Source organism: Strix aluco, chromosome 1 (assembly GCF_031877795.1).
Source record: "Strix aluco isolate bStrAlu1 chromosome 1, bStrAlu1.hap1, whole genome shotgun sequence".
Lineage (NCBI taxonomy): Eukaryota > Metazoa > Chordata > Aves > Strigiformes > Strigidae > Strix > Strix aluco.
The window spans coordinates 69,715,339-69,738,449 of NC_133931.1; positions in this window are offsets into that span (position 1 = coordinate 69,715,339).

Genomic DNA, 23,111 nt, shown 5'->3' on the forward strand with positions numbered 1-23,111 from the left:
ACATAGTTAGGAAATGCTCCTTGAGCACAAAATCTCAGTGTTAAGTCTGTTTGGGTAACTGAGAGCTTACTCAAAAGTTAGACACCATATTTTCCCACTGTCTGTTTGCCAGCAACAATGGCAATACAGTTTGGAAAGATATTTTTTAGAGTTTCAGATTAGGTTCACTGCTTTTCGTCATGCAGCTGAAGCCAAGTATTATTTCAGTATTCATCATTCAATATTCAGTATTTCTGTATTTTGAATGAACTTTCCTCATGTGATCATAAAGGGACTTGTTTCCCAGCGCTGAGACGAGAAGATATATCTCCAAGAAGTACTGGCAATATGTTAAAAGAAATGCAAAATATTTTACGTGGAAAGAGAAGATGAAGTCAGAACTCTGTTGGAGTGATTTATTTAGAAGAACCACTTGGACCAGACACAAGAGGTCTTTCTGTCTGATGGTAATGGGATATATTTTGCTCACTTTTAGAAAGGCATTGATTTGAGTGGGTGATTATTCTAATAAAGGGTGAAGGGAAATATATGAGTATGAAAGGAAGAGTAGTAGCATGGGAGATTTTGTACTTGGGGTATGAAAATATGTTGCATTTATTGGGAGTAATGCTGTTTTGATGGAAAAGTGATTAATTTCCTGAGAGTTGCAAGGCACATCTTTAGTTCAGAGAAGGATGATGATGGGGAATGTTAAATACTTCAGTGTATTCGTGAGAATTATGTGGGATTTGAGCAAGTGTTGAATCTGTGAGATTAATGGGGAATTGGTGGCACAGGGGAAGGATTATACGCATGTAGTCATGGGGCTGAGACCTGAGAGATTCAGAAAGATTGGATTGGGAGGCACCACTTGGATCATTGAGTCCATTTGTTCACAATCTCAGCTAACTATGTGATAGATGTTTATTTTAGATTTATCCACATAACATCTATTCTGCTTTCTTTCACCTATCACGTTTCCCAGGACCAAAGGAAAATTAAGATCTTCAAAGTCATGAGTATGCCACAGAAAGGACACAGAGAGGTTACAGTCACCTCCAATAGTTAAGTCCCTGCATTATCAGTGAAGTAATTAAATAAAACTCTGAAGTGAGCCTAGAAAGCAAGTACCATGTTCCATAGTACAAAAGTGCATCAAATTCCAAGTAAGGCAAATCTTTCCTTCTAAAGCCAAATCAAGTGGTTGTTTTACCCTGTGTAAATGAAAAAGCTACAATAGTATGGCAGCAAACGTTAATTGCAGTAGAATAACAGTAGAAACATCGGAATATCTTGCCTATGCCTTTTCTCTAATTATGGTTAATTTGAAATACTTCACAGAAAAGAGAACTTTCTTTCCTGAAAAAAGCCCTTGTTTATCAAGATATGAAAATATTCCTTCCTTGCTTCCAGAGCTGCCTATCAGAGGTGCGAGGCACAAGATTAATGCAGTCTATATGCAGTGTAAATAGACAGCACTGTCTCATTTCAACACCCTTGGCACATTGGATGCCTAATAATTCATATCACAAGCCTAATCTCTTTTTTCCCAGAATTCTTTTTGTGAGTTTTAAAAATCTTTTCTTCTTATCACCATCATACACTTAAGTTCCTACTCCACTGCCCTATTTGGAAACTAGAAGTTCATTTCTTGGATGTTTAGAGATCACCTAGTTGGCAACCTCAATGTATTTAAGACCAATTTATTATAATTTCTCTTATGTTGATTTAATTCTTTTACTTAAAAACTCTTCTTCCTCTTGAGTATTTACCTCTGACTGCATTTCATAGTTATTATAGTCCCTCTAAACCTTCTTTTAATAATGCTAAAGAAGATAGGTCTTTTTAATCTGTCTTCATAAAATAGCTACTGCCTGTCCCTAATAAATCTTCCCCGCATTTCCTGAATACTGATAACTAGTCCTGCATATAATATTCCTTATGATTATCTTCCCTGATGGTACTAGTAATCCTAGTCTGTGATAAAATAACCTAGTCTAATGTATCCTGGGAATTTGCCATTCTTTTTCACAACTGCATCACACTAGTTGTGTTCTTACATACACCCAAGTTTTCCTCCACTTCATTAATTTCCAACTGATAACACCCCAGACCCCAAACTTCTTGCTGACTGGACCCAAGCACACCACATTGTGTTCCATGATAATAACTTCCATCTTGTTTCTGTCACTCTGATCAACTAAGCTATCAAATTCCTTTAAGGTAATGTCCTCAGTAATGACAATATCTTATATCATTATAAAAAATCATAATTTCCCCCCAAAATAATAATAGCCCCCTGTGAGCAGGAAAGATAAGTAATTCTTGCAATTGATTTTATTTGTACTGTAGCTTCTAAGAGCATTGAGTGCACAGCACTCTTACATGAGTGTACAACTATGGCATTCTATTTCAGCTTTGAGTCAAATAAAGTTTGAACGACAGTAGTGTGTAAATCCAAACAGATGAGGTGAATAAAAGATAATAGTGAGAAAATTTTGATTGACAGCTGCACCTCAATGACTACTTCTACTCTTCCAAAGGATTTTGAGCACAGATTCTGTGGTTGGGATTTGGAAGCCAGCAGGGGATCATTTGTAAGTTTTAGTCTTTTTGATCCCTGACCCAGTGGGCAAGGAAAGACTTGTCAGGAAAAACACTGTGTTTGGAGGAGCAGCTAAGTACAAGATGCTTAGTACCAGTTAGTCTGATCTAAATATTGTTTTAGGATTTCAGCTGACCAAGATGTTGTCCTATTCATGCTGTTTAATGTGCAATAGGATTAAAGGCATGCATAATCTGAGCATGTATGAAACCCTTGAGACCCCGTTGAATGGCATGCTGAGGCTTTTGGCTCAGATCCTGCCCAAGAGGTATTAATTTGGGTATGAATCAAATGAGGCTGGGAACTAGTGCAGTTGTGCTAGTTACATCTGATGTCAAATTTAAAGTCTCTCAGCTCTAATAAATCATGTTGTCCAACTTGTGAGATTGCATTAAGAAGGGTAGAGTAATGATATTTAATGTCTAGAAGATCTGGAGCTCTGTGGAGTGATGATTTCAAGGTTGCCAACCTTTCCACCCTTCCCTCAGTGCTTCTGTCCCACAGACAACAAGCAGTGTCCCAAGTCTCTCATCTCCTTGGTCTCCTAAGAAAATTTCTAGTAATGTATCAAATGAAGCACAGAGGATTTGAGAGGAATGATAAATAATTATGAGCCAGATTGAAATGTCCTTTGCTCATAGTGGTTGCAAGGACTACTAACAAGAGAAATTACTTATGAATGCAAGTAATGGGTTTCCAATGTATCAGGGTACACAGAAGACTGAATTAAATTGGAGTGCTTGGGCTAAAGTTCTTCTTTCATGTGACATTTAACCCTAATGGTACATGGGCATTAACTTGTGGCTTGAGTAAGGGAAATGACTGCACTAGTGACCAGATCTGGTAGACAGTAGACAAGAAGAGAGGTGACTACAAGCTGGTACAAGGCTAACAGAAAGAGGTGCCACCAGTGGAAACAGTGTGCAAGTCAAGGAAACAAGTAAAATTTCCCATGTTTTTTGTGTCCAATATTGAATCCAGAGTTTTCTAAAAGAAGATAGCTGGAATGCTTTGCAGGGGAGGTCTACTCTTAACTGGTTTCATCCTCTTCTTTCCCTGAGATGGCTGCACTCTCTTTCACATAGTATGAGACCTTCCCAAATTCCCCAGCTGCCTTTTGTATAGAATAATTTAAGACCAAAAGATTGTTCAGAATTTTATTTAAATTATTAACAACTCTAGCTATGAAATACATTATAGCATATGTCTGGTGAGAACAGAATCACCCTTAGGAACAGAGTCAAGAGCTTTCAAATGGATGCAATTAATATACGTTGTGTTTTCGTTCTTTTCCTTTTTTTTTTCTTTTTTTCTTTTTCTCTTAGTTCTGTATGGAATTAACATTTTGGGTATATAAGAGAAATTTCTGTAATCAAAGCATACACTACATTTGAGGTAAGATTATTATTTAAAGTAACTAGAAGACAACATTCTAATATACAGTAAAAACTAAAAAGCATCCAATTACACTTTTTCAAATGAAATGCTTTTGTAGTTACTCATAAACCAAACCAAGAAAATAGAGTTTTAGAAATTGTTTCATGGGGAAATTGTAAATAAGAACAAATAGTTGATATGCATATGAAACCTGATCCCGGTAAGCTTCAAAAATACATTAAAGAAAGATTTTGGAATCTTATAGTACTAATTAAAACAGCACTATCTGGACCAACTTGATATCCTAAATCAGATACAAACATTTCATCCTGTAGAGTCATATTCAAGCAGGTTGATGGTTACAACATTTCTTTCAAAGATAAAATTCCTTTCAATTCTGAATACCAAGTCAGACAACAGCTGCATAGGAAACCAGTCTGAATCTTAAATAGAATCCAAACTTGATTGGGGCACAAGTTTTACTGATACTTTACCTTTATTTAAAGGAAGTTTTAGTGAAAATTTGAAGTGAATTACACCTAGAAGGTAGGGAAAGTTTTTGTCTTACAGAAATTATTTTAATACAACTACAAAAAGGGAAATTTTGTTACTCATGATGGGGACAGGAAAATAATGTTTCAGGTGGGCATTTTCTATACATAAAAGGAAATTACGGGAGATATTTTGACCATATTAGACATTTGGTTAAACTGCTAAAATACTGAGTCCTGTCTCTAATAGAGTAGGTACATACACTGAAAATAAGTTAGGCATCAAATTAGAAAAAGTTAAAAAAGCATACAGGAAATTACTTAAGTTAATCAAAGGCAAGAAAACAGAGACAGATGAGTAGGTTTGCACTAGATAATGAATAGTATAATGAAGAAGGACTTTCAGATAAGTAAAATACTTTCACAGAATCACAGAATCATCTAGGTTGGAAAGGACCTTGAAGATCATCTATTCTAACCATTAACCTAGCACTGACAGTTCTCAACTACACCATAACCCTAAGCGCTATGTCGCTTTCTTTTTATTAATCCTAATACTAGAAGATGTAAATTGTGCCCTGTACTTCTATAATTTTACACTGTTAACATTGTCTTCAAGGTGCATTATTTCTTTGAAAGGCATGGACCTCAGATCTAATTCTACTTACGTCAGTGCATGTTAAAGGAACAAGATTTGAAAGAAACATTTGATAGATACCCCATAGGAACACTACATTGAATGCCATTAGCTAGGCAACTTTTCTAAGCCTTTAGCATTTAAGAAGGTGGTAATACAGCATTAAGGGACAAGGTAGTCTAGACCTTTTTGATTAACACCCCCCCCCCCAAAAAAAAAAAAAAAATTAAAAAAAGACCTGATGATAACTTTGAAGCAATTGTTAAATAAAACCATTAAGTAACTGGACATGAATATTCTTCTTGCCTTAATTCCTCTTGGAGTAAAGGAAGATTCCTTCAATTCTCTCAGAAGAGAAAGAGTTTGTGACATGAAAGAGCTGTGACAATTTATGCCTCACAGGTGAAAATTCATTCCAGTTACATTAAAACAAGGTAATTCCTTCCAAGCAAAATTAAGCTCAGCACACTTACTCTTAAATAATGGTGAATGTAATATATGTATTAATAGCAGTCCTATCATCTTGACAATGACATTTTGAAAAGAGGTAGCCTTGTCCATCTCAGCAGAAGATTATGTGAGTCCAGTGATGCTCAAGATGGGCTTCCAAAACACAGGTATCCTAAGGACAGTGCCAATCTGCCTTCTTCCCTCAGATAACTTCTAGAGAGGAACAGCTTGAGATATCAGGCTCGAACATCACATTATGTTTCTTATCAGTTGCTTTAGTTGGCTCCTTGCTCCATGTTCAGGATTACTTGCTGATCAGCCTATGCCCTTTAGAGAGATATTAGGAACACTGGGTTTTAATTGTTGTCTGAGGGCCAGGTGCTGAAGTTAGGTGCTGATTTGATTAATTTGTAAGTGCTTAACATTATTCACTGAATCATATTTATGGCAACACTTAACATTTATCACACCTGAATCCTCCCATGGCTTTGCCCTTTAGTATAGGATATGCAAAGCAGACAAAAGCAAATAAAAAAGGGACACAGAAATCAAAAGATAGCACCATACTGTGATACTCCATTTCCACAAAACTTTTGTCAAAACATTGCCCAAAGAAGGATATGAAATGAGAGGAAAGAGTGGAAAAGATTTTATTAGCAGCATGCCCTATTAACAACAGCCCCTAACTTGTCTTCATAGAAAGACCCTCGGTAATGGGACCATCCAAAAAGAAAAGAAGAGAAATTGTCACTATGGTATCAAAGTCATTAAGGCCATTTCACTTACTACTGACTATTTGCTTAGTGAAATTATTCATTTTAGCAGAAACAGAATAACCACAATTGAATAATTGCATTCTGTGCAAAGAGAGACTGATAGGTGCAGTAAGATCTCCCTATTTAAATGCGTAACAGGGATAATGGGTGCATAACTGACATCATCATTCTTTTAGTTTATAAAACATATACAAAATGATGGGTACCTGGCATTTCAAATACTGTGTAGTTAAATTACAAACACTATATCAGCTGAAAGTATTAACTAATCCCATGAGAAAGTCTCAACATAAATCCAATCACTACCACACCAGTTCTGTACCTCAGTACAACTCCTCAAATCCTCTCTCACAGACCCCACCTAAATAGACTAGTCTTGCAGCAGTGTGTCTCTGGAAAGAAAAGAGGCTAAAGGCCACAACAGGGAGGTTTTTCTGTAATGGCAGGATTCCCTCTATTTTACCATAACCCTTTCTATTTTAAATCCAGAGGACCTCAGTTTTCTAGCTCTATGGATTACAACTCAACCAAGACAGCATAGAAAGAAAGGGATTGCTGACAGAAAAATATCCTTTTCCTTATCTATTTAAAGAATCAGACATAATTTCCATCTAGAAAAGATGAAGCAGTCCTTGCAAAAAGGTGGACAAAGGTTTAGGAAGCCTTGGTTCAAAACTATACTTAAGGTGACTATATTCTCTCTCTTAGTCTTGTTTCCACTGTTATTTAGGTTATAACCTCAACTAAAACTTGGTGATCTAATGTGACAGTTATGGATGATTGTAGCATCTACATGGATTACAGAACAAATGTAGTCCTTTCCCTGTATTTTGCTCTTTTTTTCTACATTCCACTTTCCTCCCTGTGGATAGAAGAAATGTATCAGGCCTGAGGTATTCCTCTTCCATTATAAGGTACTTGACTGCTCTTTGAAGAAGTCCTATTATATGGAACGTCAAAAGTGTATAAACCTGTGATGTACATCTAAATATCTACTTTGGAATAGATCTGAAAGTAGACAAAACACCCAGCAGCAAGTGGTATTCTTATGGAATGTCTCAACCTGAGCACCACTGATCCTCATAAAGTCTGAAATCATGATATAGTTAATGTAGGAATATATATATTTTAAAAAATTATGTGTTTGTGCACATGTAAAATAAACACATTTATGTTACGTTAGGTGTGTTAAATTCTCACATGCACTCTGTAGCTTTATACAGTTTTGTAGTAATAGTTAAGAAACTATGGTAAGGAAAGGAAAGGAAATAGATGCGAAGCTTTAATTTTGGGGAGGCCTGTTGAATCCCTGTATTTTGTCCTTCTTCAAAACTAGCCTATCATCTTTGAAAAGAACTTCAGATTGCCCCCCTCCAGTTATTCCACGGTTAAACTCTAAAAAAAAAAAAATAATCCTGTGAATATTAAGTATTAGTTTTTAAAGTCAATAGCTACCCTAAGTTATTTTAAAACCTCCATCACATTCTGAGTTACTTTTCTTCTCCTTTATTTCTGTGAAAAGATATTTTCTTCTTCATCCTGAAATATGTAGTGTTGTTCATAGTCATTTAAGTAATACTCATAATGAAGAAAAAAGGCCCCTGTATCTTTGTATTAAATTATTCCATATTGAGGTACTGTGTTTACATTTACTTTCAAGGTAAAGTTGAAATAGTTATATTACCAGCAAAGCTACTAATGTAGCCATTAATGGATGGATAAAGGTACAGACTTGTGAACAAATATGACAAGCTAAATCTTAGCAAATTAGGTATTACAACATTTCAAAACATTTTCCTGCTATAATGTGACTTGATATTTTAATCACAGGCAAATATTTCATGCATTACAGAAACCATCAGAATACTTTGTGTAGGCATACCATCTCCAAAAAAGTTTGTAAGCACATAACACAATGTTCTGTGTCACAGAAAATGTAGAGTTTTAGACCAACATGATTCCAGTGAAGCCAAAGTCAAAATTACTTACACTGGAGGAAGGAAGATTGACTTTTACTAGAGTTTCAAAAAATAATCCTTTTTCTCTACTAACTTACTTTCCATTCATTAATTACATTACAGATTAAAACAATCAGTAGGGAAAAAAATCCCATACAGTGTAAATTTTACTTTGTTTCCATTTCTTATTTCAGCCTATAACTTTAGATATAATTAGTTATATTAAAGCTCTGCAGAATAAGGCTGCCATTAACAGTGATTTAGCAAATGCTTTCGAATTTTAGTCTTACACTACATAATTATACTTACATGAAATATAATTAATGAGGAAAATGTCTCAGATGTGTGGGCTAGGAAGGCAAATATAACTATCCTTTATTGTGCCTTCAAGGTTAGAATTATTATAGCACTTATAATTTTATTATAATTACCCATAATGAGACTCCACATGCGTGATACAGTCTACATGCTTTTGACATTAGAAGTTTTCAAAATGCCTCATTAAGTATTTTACTCTATATTTATGTGGTTTTCCTCCACCTCCCATTTTTGGTGGCCATCTATTCCATCGAAAAGCATACAAACTTATTTTAAAAATACTACCATTAAAGATCATAAAATGATTACAATGAATAGATATTAAGATGTCACAGCTGTATAACCTATTCTTTTTTATGTACTCCCATGCTGAATTGTTTTATGACCTATCATAAACCTATTAAACTACTGGTAATAAAGGATTGTAATTAGTGATAAAACCTTGTTGCTTAGTGAGCCAAGACAGTCATCCTTACTTTGGATTTTATTGAAAGTAATCAAGATGAAACCTTCAGCAATGTCAAATAACACCTTCGGAGAAGAAGGTTGCACTTTTGGTAGAGACTGCCAATACTGAAGCTTTTCCATAGTTTACCTGTGCTGTATTTTGCAGGCTGGGCTTGATTAACTCTGTTCCCCTCCATCCTTTTTTCTATTCCCCATGAACTTGCACAGAAGAATAAGAAATATAGGATAAATGAAGCTAAATAAGCTTGGAACACAGTTTGACTTCAGTGGTTTTCCATTTTGCTATTGTATTATGCATGTAGAATGTTGTCCACAACTTGTTTCTTGGCAGGATTCAACAAGGGCTATAGTAAAGCAGAAATCCTTAGAAGTGAGCTCCGACTGAAATGGAGAAATCTAGTTAAGAAAAAAAAGCATGCAAGGCACTGAACAAAATGTGTGACCTTTTCAGCTATCAAATCAAATTAACTTTTTTCCTAGTCATACTGGGCTGAATGCAAACATAGCTTCCAGAGGCACAAAAGCCACAGCTTTAATCTGCACTGTATCATCAAGTTCCTCTTAACATTTGTGTGTTGGCCTTCTAGAATACATTAATTTTGCCAGTGTGCTCAGATGGTTGGTTCTTGATGTATCCTGGTGAAAGCTGACATTTTCACTTTCCTTAATGTAAATTTTCTGTAGCTTAACCTCAAAATTCTGGGTGGAGTAATTTTCTCAGGATATTAGAAAATACCATTTACCATTTTGGCATGGAAAGCAGGCAAACACTATGTGGATGAGATTCGGTGCAGGGAGAAAATAATGTCAGAGATTAAACTCACAAATCTGTATTCCTGTCTCCACCACACAGCTACAGTATCTTGCACATCTTGAAAACTGGAAAGGAGGGGGGAGGGGAAGAAGTCAAACAATATTCACTTTGTCTTTATAGCACTATATTTCACTCTGCAGTAAACTGGAAAGACAGAGCTCTAAGCACCGAACAATTAACCCTCCACTAATTCCCCTTCTATCCTGCAAAATAAAGAATACATCAAAGACAGAAGAACAGGTATCTTCTCTCCCATTCTTCACAACATGGATTTATTTGTCCTAACTGGACTTTTAAACCTATTGTGCCTGGCTTTTCACAGCACTGAATTGAGCAATAGGGAAACTATAGTAACCAATAATCTGTTTCACTTCAATGGAAACTATGTATCTTGGTGGATAACAAAGCCTGGGATAAACACTAAAAACCTCTGACAGGGTTTGGAGGGAGAAAGTACCGTGTCTCAACTGTGGGGTCACATTTTAGCCAGCCTTCACCTATAGGCAAAATTATTACGGTATTCTTCATTTGTTCTTCACTAAGCAAATTCTTCAAAGGTGCTTAATGGATACCGTCACCTCCATTAAAATTCACAGTATTCTGTGCAATTAATTCAGCCATATGCAGAGGTGTGTGCATGCTAATAACTTTTAATCACGTATACATTAAGATTATATCTGCTAGGCTTTCAAAGGGCTGCCTCTTCAAGGAAAGCTGGTAAAACTTTATGTAGTAATATTTGTACAATACACATTTCCTTCATTCTCATAAAGATTTTAAGTCTCTCATTTCAAAGGTAGTGGGGAAAAAGTGTATTTGTATTTCCCTGTGCAATTATAAATTGGAATTAAAATAAGCCCGATATCCATTTAGATGTCAATATGACCAAATAATTTTACGTTACCTATGATCTACATGAATTCAAGAGCACCAAAAGCTGATCACTTTTTCAAGTAAATCAAAAAAGCTGTTCCTCTATTTTATTTTTTATCTTAAATGTATCCAGAGTTTTATGGCTAAATACTAAAGCACTAGCAGTTGGTCATGCTTTAAGCTACTAGAAGAAAGTTAAGCTTCCACGTTGGCTAGCCGAGATATCAGCTATAAGCTGACAAGTAATTAAACCAGCATATCTATAACAACTGTCATCTCTTATTTCTGTGCAACTTGGATGTAAACCAAAGGCAAGAAAGCCAAAAAAAGACTTCACATTACTGGGCAACTGCTGAGCATCTCCTGCTGAACAGTTTAGCAGACCTGGGCATTTAGAGGATTGTAGCAGAGATCAAAAGGGTCAGAGATCCCTTTACCAATTAACAGCAGGGAGAAGAACATCAAATAAGGTGTAAATTTTAGCTCTGCAGTTTTGAGTAAGCCAAGCATGAAATGCATTCTAATACTCTTGAGTAGCTGCAGCTTTGAGCCATCAGTGATGTCACTGGTGCACTAAAGGAAGCTTAATCGCACTTAGAGTGGCATGTAGCAATCCCGCTCAGCTAGGTGCTAAAGCCTGCTGCTTCTTGTCTCTTTTGATAACACATGGGAATTGCTAGCCCCGACGTGGCTGGCGAGAACAGAAAACGCTCCACAAAAAGCAGGCTTTCTTTGGGGTCTTATGCTTTTATTGCACCCGATCTTAAAGAGATAGCAACACAGTGTTTGTTTTCTCCCCTTAATTGTTTCAAATAAAGAAGGAAATAATTAATAAGACCCAGTGTAAGTAATCAGCCTTTTGGGGCTTGAAGCGCTGTTTAATCCAACTTTATGCAAATCACCGTGGGGGGAAAGCTTTTCCTATAGACATTGCTCTTTCTTCTCTTTCTTTTCTCTCCACCACCCCCCCTTTTAAGCACGACAAAAGAATGCCATTGAGCCTTTTTATGCATCCCCTTGACCAGTATATACAGCCCAGAATATGCAAGCTGACATGATAGTGCTGGGAAATGCAGAGCAGGCCAAGAGCTGTGCTAAACCAGAGGGAGGTGCTCCTTTTACGCATAGGTGCGCACAGGCAGGGGCTTCGGATCAGCTGCGGGGGTCTCCCAGTGCCGCTGCCTGGGGAGTCCCTCACCCAAGCTGCACAGGAGAGGTGCAGCAATGGCACCTGTGAAGGTGGAAGAAGAAAACATCAACAGCAGCGACAAAAGAGATGGCATGGGCTGAAAGTTCTGCTCTGGCAAAAAAAAACACTATAGTGTTTTTAGGCTCAGCTAAAGGTCAGAATGAGATAAATTTAAGCTATTTCTAAAATGGCTTTGTGTGCGGATACTTATTGTTGCACGGTGTCACGCCTGCTTTCTCACGCACAAGTGCATGAAACAATTTAAACAGAAAAAAATTTTTTTTTTACTGTTTGTGAATTAAAACTATGTCAATAATAATTCAAAGCACAATTCTTAAAGAAATAAAGGTGGATATTATGTTATTCTTTTGTTTATTTCGGCTAACAAAAGATTACCATGGGGACAATTACAAATTCATGATATGGGTACATTCACAGAATACATTAGTGGCCCCGCTTCAGTGAGAAAATACAGTCACAATGTTTAAAACAGGTTAAGAAAAATTCCCACAACTTAAATATGCACTTCCATTTTACAGATCTCAACTATAATAAGTTCAAATCATGAAGGCTGTATCCCTAATGGAGTTCAATTAAATATGTCTCACATGAACTTAACTATTCTGCTCAGAAACTCATCCCAGAGCACCAAATACTTCATTTTACATACCTAAGTATTCATAACTGCATATACCTAATTTATTTAGGAAAAATCAGTGAAATCCCCTTCTCACTTTGGTTTCAAGAGTGCAAGTACTTGGTTTTTCCAAACGTTATGAATACAACTAGATCTGAGAGACATCATATCCACAACAAAGAGAAGCTAGTGACCAGCTCAGATACATTGTCTTTTGAACAACAAGTCAGTGCAGACAGAAGTAAATGACAGTTAATTACAAATTACATTCTGGTTGGGGCTGTGAAGGCCTCCTGGCTTGAATAATAATCAGGCCCTCGGGCACTCACCTGCCTGCAAACGAACATACGGAGACACAGGCTGGGGTGCTATACAAGTTTCAAAACAAGCTGCTAAACACAAAAGCTTATTGGATTACAGAGATTTAGGCAAAAGCATTCAGATCTCTGGCAGCAACTCTAGTACTAGGTTGAAGGGATTTCTAAAGGATGAATTGCCATTTACTGTAAATTTCTGAATACTGCTCCTGGTTTTGGGGGAAGGAAATAAGTTCTCCTATTTTCAAATGTTAGAAAAGTTATCCTATTACAAACGCCCTGTAGGAAACACGATAGGAGAAAGTGTATGTTATGAATTGGAGATCTAGTCTCTTTCCAAATTAGAAAAATTACACATACTGTTTACATTATTTCTTTCTGATTCTTGCCATTCAACCAGTACCATATATGTTCTAAATGTAGTCAATGTAAATGCAAACGAATCAGAAATAAAACATTGCTCATGGTGAAAGAAATACTTTTATCCAGCATTTATGACTGTTGAAATTTGGGCTGTTTATTGATGTATGTTACATTTTTTAACGTTTGATTTTAATCCCATATATTTGTAAAATATGACAATGCCTACATTAATTAATGTCAGTATTAGTGCACTGTAAAACCTTGGCTTTTGTAATTCACTAAAGCAATTTCTATTCACTTAGTTGAGCTAAGTGCTTATTGTTAAAGACAAAAGGCTCAACAGTTTGACATTGAGCTCATTATGTATGTTTAAAACATTCTGCAATTCAAGGCCACACCACATGCAATAAAACAGAAGCCGGTGGGTTCAGGGATTAAAATGCAGACCACACAATTCTCTTCAATAACTTTCCATTTAAATCTGATTAAAACTTCAAAACAAAGCTATTTAGATGTATCAGCATACGTGGGTGTGTAAGTATGGGAGGAGTATGTATCTTTTGTGCTCTTGATATCCACACACAAGCTTTTGGGTGTTTCATTTTTCTTTAATTCAGTCAGCTGCCATGTAGCTTCTGTAGAAAGATTTCCCTGTTTGTAGGCAAATATGATCATGTGTTTTCTGAAAGAATTTCTGGTTTTAAGACAGAAATAATTTAGTAAACTTTTGTACACTCTATGATTAATTGCAAAGACAGTATATACAGACAACATATTATGTTTATGCTCTGTATGTGTATAGAGATGCACACATCCAGGAATAAATATAAATACAATGGAATCTACAGTACGATGGAAATTATGCTATATATTTCAGGTTAAGATCACAGGCTGCAAAAAGGCTGGAATAATAACATTATTGCAGGTACATATAGGCCTGCATACACTTCACCCCAACTCTCTACTATACCTATTAACCAGACACTGATTCTGATTTCCTTCTCAAAGCACAATTTCTCCAGTGAAAGTTTTGACTTCTGCATCAGAATATAGAAACAATTAGGTTGAGTTACCACCGTGCCATGCCACATGGAACAGCATCCCTGTGTGCCACAAAAGCCTTATAATACCCATTATGGGACTGAAGCGGTGCTTGTGCAGTATCAGGGGCCCAGCAAGGCTCTTTCACACTTGTCTGCCAAACATGTTTGCCTGTTTGTGGATCATCTGTATCTCTTACACAACTTCAGTAAAGAGTTAGCTCGGGTCTTAATCCCACCCTTAGGTTTGTGGGGATAGGGTGGGAAAGGCATTATGGAGCAAAACTTTGTGTCAGGGAAGGTTGTGGCGATAACTGTCATTGAATTCTCAGTGAAAGCAGTTTTCCAGGAAAATAGATGCTGTGCTGAGCACTCCTCTTCTGCAGCTGAGATTTCAGTACCCCTGCCGGAGCCGTATTTAGTCTGTTCCTCAGCTCATGCCCTTCAAGTTTCATAGAACCAGCTGGCATGGGAGAAAGGCTGCAGCATCAAGCACTACACGCAGAAGAGTTTGTGACTAGTTAAGAGCCAAGCAGCATTAGGGCCCCTGTTGAATTTTTTATTGGCACCACCCAAATCTCACAAAGCTCCCCTCCAAACATTTCCAAAGCCCTGCTGTTTTCCAGTGCTTTATTCTCTTCCAGTGCTACTACAAAGATAACTGCCTCTTTTCCTGTGTACCCTACAGAGAAGAAGTATCAGGAAGCGATGCTAGCAGTTCAAACCTGAACCTGTCTGTCTGATAAATCATGAGGAAGAATGAGTTCAGGAAAACATTTCGTGTCCCTCTTAAATTATTTTATTTTCAGGATAGGAAGAAATCAAGTGATGTAAAATATTTAATATGCATCTGTCCATTTTGAAAGTAATTTTCAAAGGAATTTGTCTCCTATGGCCCAAAGATACTACATAAAATCAAAAATAGTCTTTTACATCTTTGATTTAAGGGATGTTTGTGAGCTACAGTTTTAAAACCAGAGGGAAAAATAGCTTCACTCAACCAGAGTAAAGAAAAGGGACCACCTTATCGGCAGCAGAGTGATTTTGACTGTACTGACAATGACATGAGTAATCCATCATGTCATCGGCCCAGTGACGGATGTACCCTGCACCTCATCTCTGTATGTGTGCAGAGAGGACTATGTAGCGAGCCAGGAGGCAAGTAACACTTAACCCCTGCAAGCTTCATGTTCCTGCTGTGCTTCAGACAACCTCTGTCATGTATGAAAAGCCTAAAGAATGACAGTAAATCTATACAGACCAGCACAATCTACCATCATGACAACTACACACCACCATAGCCTTATAACACTATTAAACTGTATCATCACAGACATGTAAGACAAGGCCTGTATTATGTGCTTTGTTGAGCCACTTAAAAGGTCCTTAGAAACACACTTAATATACCTTTTCTTTTCATTCAGTCAATAAATGGATATAGTTCATAAATACTAATTCCATATAAAAGGATGAGTAATTTTGGCCCATCAGAAATAATACTTTATTCCAGAAATGGAATTAAATAGAAAACAACATTCAAAGAATGTAACAAAAGTTAAATCTGGCCTCTTAAAAATGTTTCCTAAGATTATTTTGAATTGATAATAGTTTTAACAGAAAATTATAGTTGTTTCCTGATTAAAGTTATGAGCTTCTTTTTCCAAAAATTTTAATTTATATTGTCACTTCTGAAGAAAATATGGACCTTTAAAAATTTGAGATCCACTATTTATTCAAGTCTGAAATGTAATAAACATTTATACATTCCACTAGCACAATTGCCTTTCTATAGAATCTTCATAATTATAGTGGAATGCTAAAATGTCCCAGGATGGTACCCTTACAGAGTCATACACATGTGCTAACTGGCAGTTCTCCATCATGTATTTATGTTCTGGAAGTGTAACATGCCATGGAGATACCATTCAAAATTTTCACTCAGACCAGGAAAAACTGTACTGGATAGCTCCTTTAAAAACAAGTTTAGTGGTACATTTCCTGAGTTTTCAAAAATGTGCTTTTATAATCTTCCCTTTTCTCTTTCTGTTAACATACAACAAGTTTCTCCTGGGTAAAAAAAAAAAAAGGAAAATAGCTGGTTGAATAGTAATATCGTTAGTTCATGTATATGCAAAAAAAGATCTTTTCACACCTTGATGAAATTAACATAAATTTCAATACTAATGAATTGGTAGAGACCGGTGAAGAATACCAAGGACCACATTCAAACTGAGTTATATCCCTATAAAACAGATCTATTTTCTAGGGACATGTGACATGAGTGTTATATGCCTTTATTGCACAATCTGCATAATTCACTGTCCAAAACAACTTGCATCTGGATAAAGAAAATTTACTCTTTACTAGTGGAACATCACATCTAAAGGATATTATTTTCCTTCTTGGCTGAAATTACCATGTACTGTTGGAAGCCAAAAACATACAGCCAGAAAATACAAGGAAATGTGTGTTTGGAGCTATTCAGCATTTTGTCACTGGAGAAAGCACAGTACAAACATACACAAGGCAATGGGGAAGTGGAATGTAAGATGAAGAACCATTGCATCTTTCAGTAATTCCAAGAAGTTGCCAGGAGGACAACACACATCAGGAGTGGTTTGGCTACTCTGTTCCCTCCTGGCCCCATACAATGAATGCCCGAAGTAGCACAACAAGAGCCAGTGCAAAACAAATATGTATAGTGGCAGGTGTCAGTGTGCATGTCTAAACAACTTCTATGCACAATACTGTGGAATTTCCACACTGTTGGGCTTTTTAACTCATCTGCTTACTGTGTGTATGGTTTACTCTAGCTTAGTTCTGTTGAGGTCAGTCACAACCTTCAAAGCCAAAGTTTGTTGGTATTTGTCCGCCTTTCCTGAATGGATCAAATCACACTCTGTTGTTGTTTGATGACTTTCTTCTTCAGAAAACCATTCCTTTATCTTCTTATTTTGCTAGGTCTTGAGAACACTGGAGACCTGATGGCAGGATGCTCCACATTCACCAAAATCAGTTGACAGATTTCAGTAGGTATCAAGTTAATACTATACTTACCTTTGGCTGAGGGGTCAAAAGATCTTGTCTTTTATGCCTGTAGAAGTAGAATCTGGTTCAGCACTGCCTTTCTCCCCCAGTATTTTCTTCCAGTTCTGCAACAGTGTACCAAACACATCATCTGAAAGAATTAGTCCAAGAGCAAAATAAGATCAGAAATTAAAATAAATTCTTCTACACTCTTACAAACAACATGACAGTATATTAAATCACTGTTTATAAAAACAGAGGAGTCTTGAGCAAAGCTATAAAGTCCCATTCAAATGGGAATGTCCTCAGTAGGAAAAGACTAGCTATTTAAAAACATGTTTATTGCAGAAATTCAGAGTTTTCTTAACTTTTTTATTATCTTTATACATTATTTTCTTCTAATGAGAACAAAGATAGGTAAAATGTAAGTAACACTATTAAAAAAAAGTATAGAATATTCAGTTTCAACACATATTCATTATCTATGAAAATACATTTGAAATACGTTTCTAAGTTTGTCATCCATTCATCTCTCATCTGTTGGACAAAAGTTTTATATTTGTTTCTTTAACCTCAGTAAAATCATGGGAATGTACTCTTTCAAAAAATATTTTTCTGTCTTCCTGTGTATGTCACTATACATAGCCATGTCATCATCAGAAGAAAGCTTTCTAAATGTATGTTCTTTGCCATTATGACATTGCCATCTACAATGGGACACAATAGATTTACTAAGAGTATGTATTGGTCCAACAGGTGACTTTGTGTGAAATAGGTATGATTTGCTGTAGAAAGGAATTTATCCTCCATAAATTACAATTTACTACTTATTTCAGCTATTTTTGCATAACAGTCAGTTCCTTTTTCCCTGTGTCAGGGTGCAGCACAGGCCAGGGAGTCATGAGCAGCCAGGGCAGCCCTAGCCCTGGGGATCGGGCACCTCCACGGGGACAAAGAAGACACAGCCAAAAAATCTTTCTGAAGAGGCTAATTGCAGTGAGCATAGCAGATGGATCTGCCTAGAGAAATCTTTATTAATGACAAGCAAAACATTCAATTTTACTTTCTCAACAAGATGAGGTATCTGTGATCAGAAATGTTCCCACAGGGTCACAACATGGTTTATTTAAAACAAACAAACAAGCAAACAAAAAATACCAAAATACCAAAGAAAACCCTTTCTCCTTAAAACTGAATATTCAACTTTGCACCAAATCTTTGTATACACCGATAGCAGCACTGTTGTGGAAAACTTAAAAATGGAAACAAGATATAATAATAGAAGTTGAACAGTACATCACAGAATAAAAATTCCCATGAAAATCATTTGGGCTGCTTGGGGTCCAATGTTTCTTAATGTAATTGAGACTACATCATCTACCTATAAGTTTTATAACACGTGAACTACATGTGAAAACAAACTTGTCTTGTACATGGGAACAACAACATTTAGAAACTTACATTTTTAAAGTCTCAAAAGGATATATAGTAAACCCCATATGCTTGAAAACAAGATCCTGAAGATAGGTTCCTACATGTTAATTTTTAATTTTCTTAGCATCAGAATGACTTAGCAAGTGTACTCACTCATTACTGTTGAGCTCACTGGAAAACATCAGAATCGCAAGACTGAGAAAATCAGCCCACAACTTTCTCAGACTGAAAGAACTTTCAGCGAGCGTAGATAATTCCTAATCCACCACAAACTCAATAGGCAGGCAGTTTGAGATGTAATCTCAATTTGAGATGAGATCTGGCAATCTCTTGAGTTCTGCTCCCAGTCAGAAAAAAAATTACAGAAGCTTCAAGATTGTCTAAAGCACATAACAACCTGTGCAAGCATAGATACAGGTCAAAACCAAGGAAATATTTCCTACATATTTACAGTTATGCTCTTATTTTTCAAATAACTCTCATTTAGGTGCTCTTGGGAATCCTATCAGCCTTGGCATGGATAGTGGGTAAAAGGCAGAATTTAAACCTCATAAATCATAGCTGCAAGTAAGAAAATTACTCATATTTATTGATTTCATTAAGTTCCATGAACAATATAGACTAAAAAATATGTTCTTAACAGGAAATTTACCAGTGTGTCAATTTAAAGTTTTGACAAGCCTCCCTCCTCCTACAGGGAAATTTTGTGGTCCCAGAAGCCATTTCTGAGGGCAGCACAGCTACCACATCAGTTCTGCAAAGTTGTCAGCTGAAGACCACAACACACTTGTTCTCACCAAAAAGGAGGGGCTGGTGGGGAGTGTAAAGATCAAGGGCAGCCTTTGCTGTGGTGACCATGAAATGGTAGAGTTCAAGATCCTTAGGGCAGTGAGAAGGGCATACAGCAATCTTGCTAGCCTGGACTTCAGAAGAGCAGACTTTGGCCTGTTCAGGGATCTGATAGCAGAGTAACATGAGATAAAGCCCTGGAGGCAAGAGGGACCCAAGAAAACTTCTTAATATTCAAGGATCTCCTCCTCCAAATTTAGGAGCAAAACATCCCCTCAAAGAGGGTAAGAGGTAAGATAAGGATAAAGAGCTAATAATGCCAAGAGGCCTGCATGGATGAACAAGGAGCTCCTGGACAAGCTCAAACACAAAAAGGAAGCCTACAGAGGGTGGAAGAAAAGGACATGTAACCTGGGAGGAATACAGAGAAACTCTCTGAGTAGACAGGGATTAGGTTAAGAAGGTCAAAGTCCTGATATAATTTCATCTGTCCAGGGACATCAAGGACAACAAGAAAAGCTTCTATAGGTACATCTGTGATAAAAGGAAGAACAGGGAAAATGTGGGCCATCTCCAGAAGGAAATGGAAGATTTGGTTACCCAGGATATGGAGAAGGCTGAGGTACTCAACATTTTTGCCTTAGTCTTCACCAGCAAGAGCTCGAGCCACACCGCCCAAGATGCAGAAAGCAAAGGTGGAGACTGGGAGAATGAAGAACCACCCACTATAGGAGAAGATCAGGTTTGAGATTATCTAAAGAACCTGAAGCTACACAAGTCCATGGGACCTGATGACATGCATCTGCAGGTCCTGAGGGAACTGGTGGATGAACAGGCTAAGCCACTATTCATCATATTTGAGAAGTCAAGGCAGTCTGGTGAAGTTCCCACTGACTGGAAAGGGGAAACATAACCCTATTTTTAAAAAGGGATGAAAAGAAAACACAGGGAACTACAGCCAGTCGGTCTCACCTCTGTGCCTGGCAAAATCATGGAGCAGATCCTCCTTGAAAATATGCTAGGGCACGGGGAAAATAAGGAGGTGACTGGTGACAGCCAGCATGGCTTCACTAAGGGCAAATCATGCCTGGCAAATTTGGCAGCCTTCTACAAGGTTACAGTGTTTGTGGATAAGGGTAGAGCAGCTGACATCATCTACCTGGACTTGTGCAAAGCATATGACACTGTCCCACATGACTTCATTGTCTCTAAATTGGAGAGACAAGGATTTGATGGATGGGCCACTCGGTGGATAAGAAATCGCTGGATGGTCACACTCAGAGTTGCAGTCAATGTCCAAGTAGAGACCAGTGACAAGTGGCATTCCTCAGGGATCAGTATTTGGACCAGTGCTGTTTAACATCTTTGCTGGTGACATGGACAGTGAGATTGAGTGCACCCTCAGCAAGTTTGCCAATGACACTAAGCTGTGTGGTGCAGTTGACGTGCTGGAGGGAAGGGAGATGCCATCCAGAGGGACCTGGACAGGCTTGAGAGGTGGGCCTGTGCAAACTTCATGAAGTTCAACAAGGCCAAGTGCAAGGACCTGCACATGGGTTGAGGTAATCCCAAGCACAAATACAGGCTGGACGATGAGTGGATTGAGAGCAGCCCTGCAGAGAAGGACTTGGGGGTACTAGTGGATGTAAAACTGACTATGAGCCAGCAGTGTGCGCTCCCAGCCCAGAAAGTCAACTGTGTCCTGGGCTGCATCAAGAGAAATGTGGCCAACAGGTCGAGGAAGGTGATTATCCCCCTCTACTCCATCCTTGTGAGACCCCACCTGGCATACTGTGCTCAGTTCTGGAGCCCCCAATAAAAGAAAAACATGGACCTGCTTGAGTGGGTGCTGAGGAGGGCCACAAAGATGATCAGGGGGCTGGAGCACCTCCTTTATGAGGACAGGCTGAGAGAGTTGGGGTTGTTCAGCATAAAGAGAAGGCTGTGGGGAGACCTTATACCAGCTTTCCAGTATTTAAAGGGGGCCTACAGGAAAGGTGGGGAGAGACCCTTTATCAAGGAGTGTAGTGATAGGACAAAGGATAACAGTTTTAAGCTGAAACAGGGTAGATTTAGATTAGATAGAAGGAAGATTCTTTACTGTGAAGGTAGTGAGACACTGGAACAGGCTGCCCAGAGAAGTTGTGGCTGCCCCCTCCCTGGAAGTGTTCCAGGCCAGGTTGGATGGGGCTTTGAGCAACCTGATCTAGTGGAAGGTGTCCCTGCCCACGGCAAGAGGGTTGGAACTAGATGATCTTTAAGGTCCCTTCCAACCCAAATCATTTCATGACTCTATGATTCTATGAAAAAACATTTCAGAGCAGGTGAAGTGAAATTGCTATAATCAGACATGCTGTTCTAGTTTCAGCTAAGCAGAGTCAAGAAGATTCTGTCCTCAACCTGTCCCCAGCTGCTTGTCATTGCTTCCCTCCTTAAGGGTGCTGCCCTCTCAGATTTGCAGACATAAGAGCACTTGTAGTTACTCCCTAACTTGTTATCTGTATGATAGTATTTAGCCTGCCCAATCACAGCTTAAATATTCTATGTTCTAGGTGTCTTGTGCCATTACACTGGTTGACAGAACACTTTATTACAAAATACACCAAAAAATCTGTAAAATTACAGTCTTAGCTAAAAACGAAGTGTGGGATTTAGGGGTAAAGACTTTGCACATTTGCCTGTATATAGAAGAGTCAGACTTTCAAAGTATATTATCACATATATTATCACTACTTATTCAGTTTCTTTGGTGCTATGGACCACTCAAGATGGTCTAAATTTTGTTATCTGTTAAAGGCAGGACAGACATTATCTTTCTACACATTCTCAAATTCAAAATCTGAGTTCTCTCAGATTTAATCTATTGTCAAGAAAAGGCAGCATATTTGACTGAGAAACTGAGCTACTCTCACTGACTTACTCTTAGAGTAGCTGGTATATTTTTCTTTTACTTAGCAAGTGGCTTTTACTTTTTGCCTCGTACAATAGAATGCAGATGAAGAGTGGAGTTTATTTAAACTACATAGCCATAAGTAAAGATTTGGGGATTTATTTTGCAGTTTTGGTTTAGTTTTTAATATTTTGTCACAAATGAATGGCTTTCAATTGTTTATGGTATAATTTTAAACAGGATTATGATAAGATTTTCCTGCAGTTTTTGATACAGAATTGTACTATACTAGAAGACAAAGAATAGAAATTCTGGGTGACCTTGGATTTGGATACATAAAAAGCCATACATGATTCAAAGTCTCTTCTGCAGGATGTTACACACAATATAACACAAAGCTTCAAACTTCAGAATGCCAAGAAGGCCCTGTAAGTACTTGCAGACAAGAGGAATATATAGGCAACTCAACCACAAACCTTTATGTCCTAGTTCAAAGGACTGAAGTGTGGTTCTAATTGTTCATTTTGGAAAAGAATTGTATTGCTTTTCTTGTCAAGGAAACAAGAAAAATGAAGAATGCAGTGCCTCAGAACAAGAAAAACAGAGCTGCTGAGAGAATATAGTGACAAAATGTTCTATGGACTAGAAATGAAATGTGTTTCATTGCCTGTATAACATA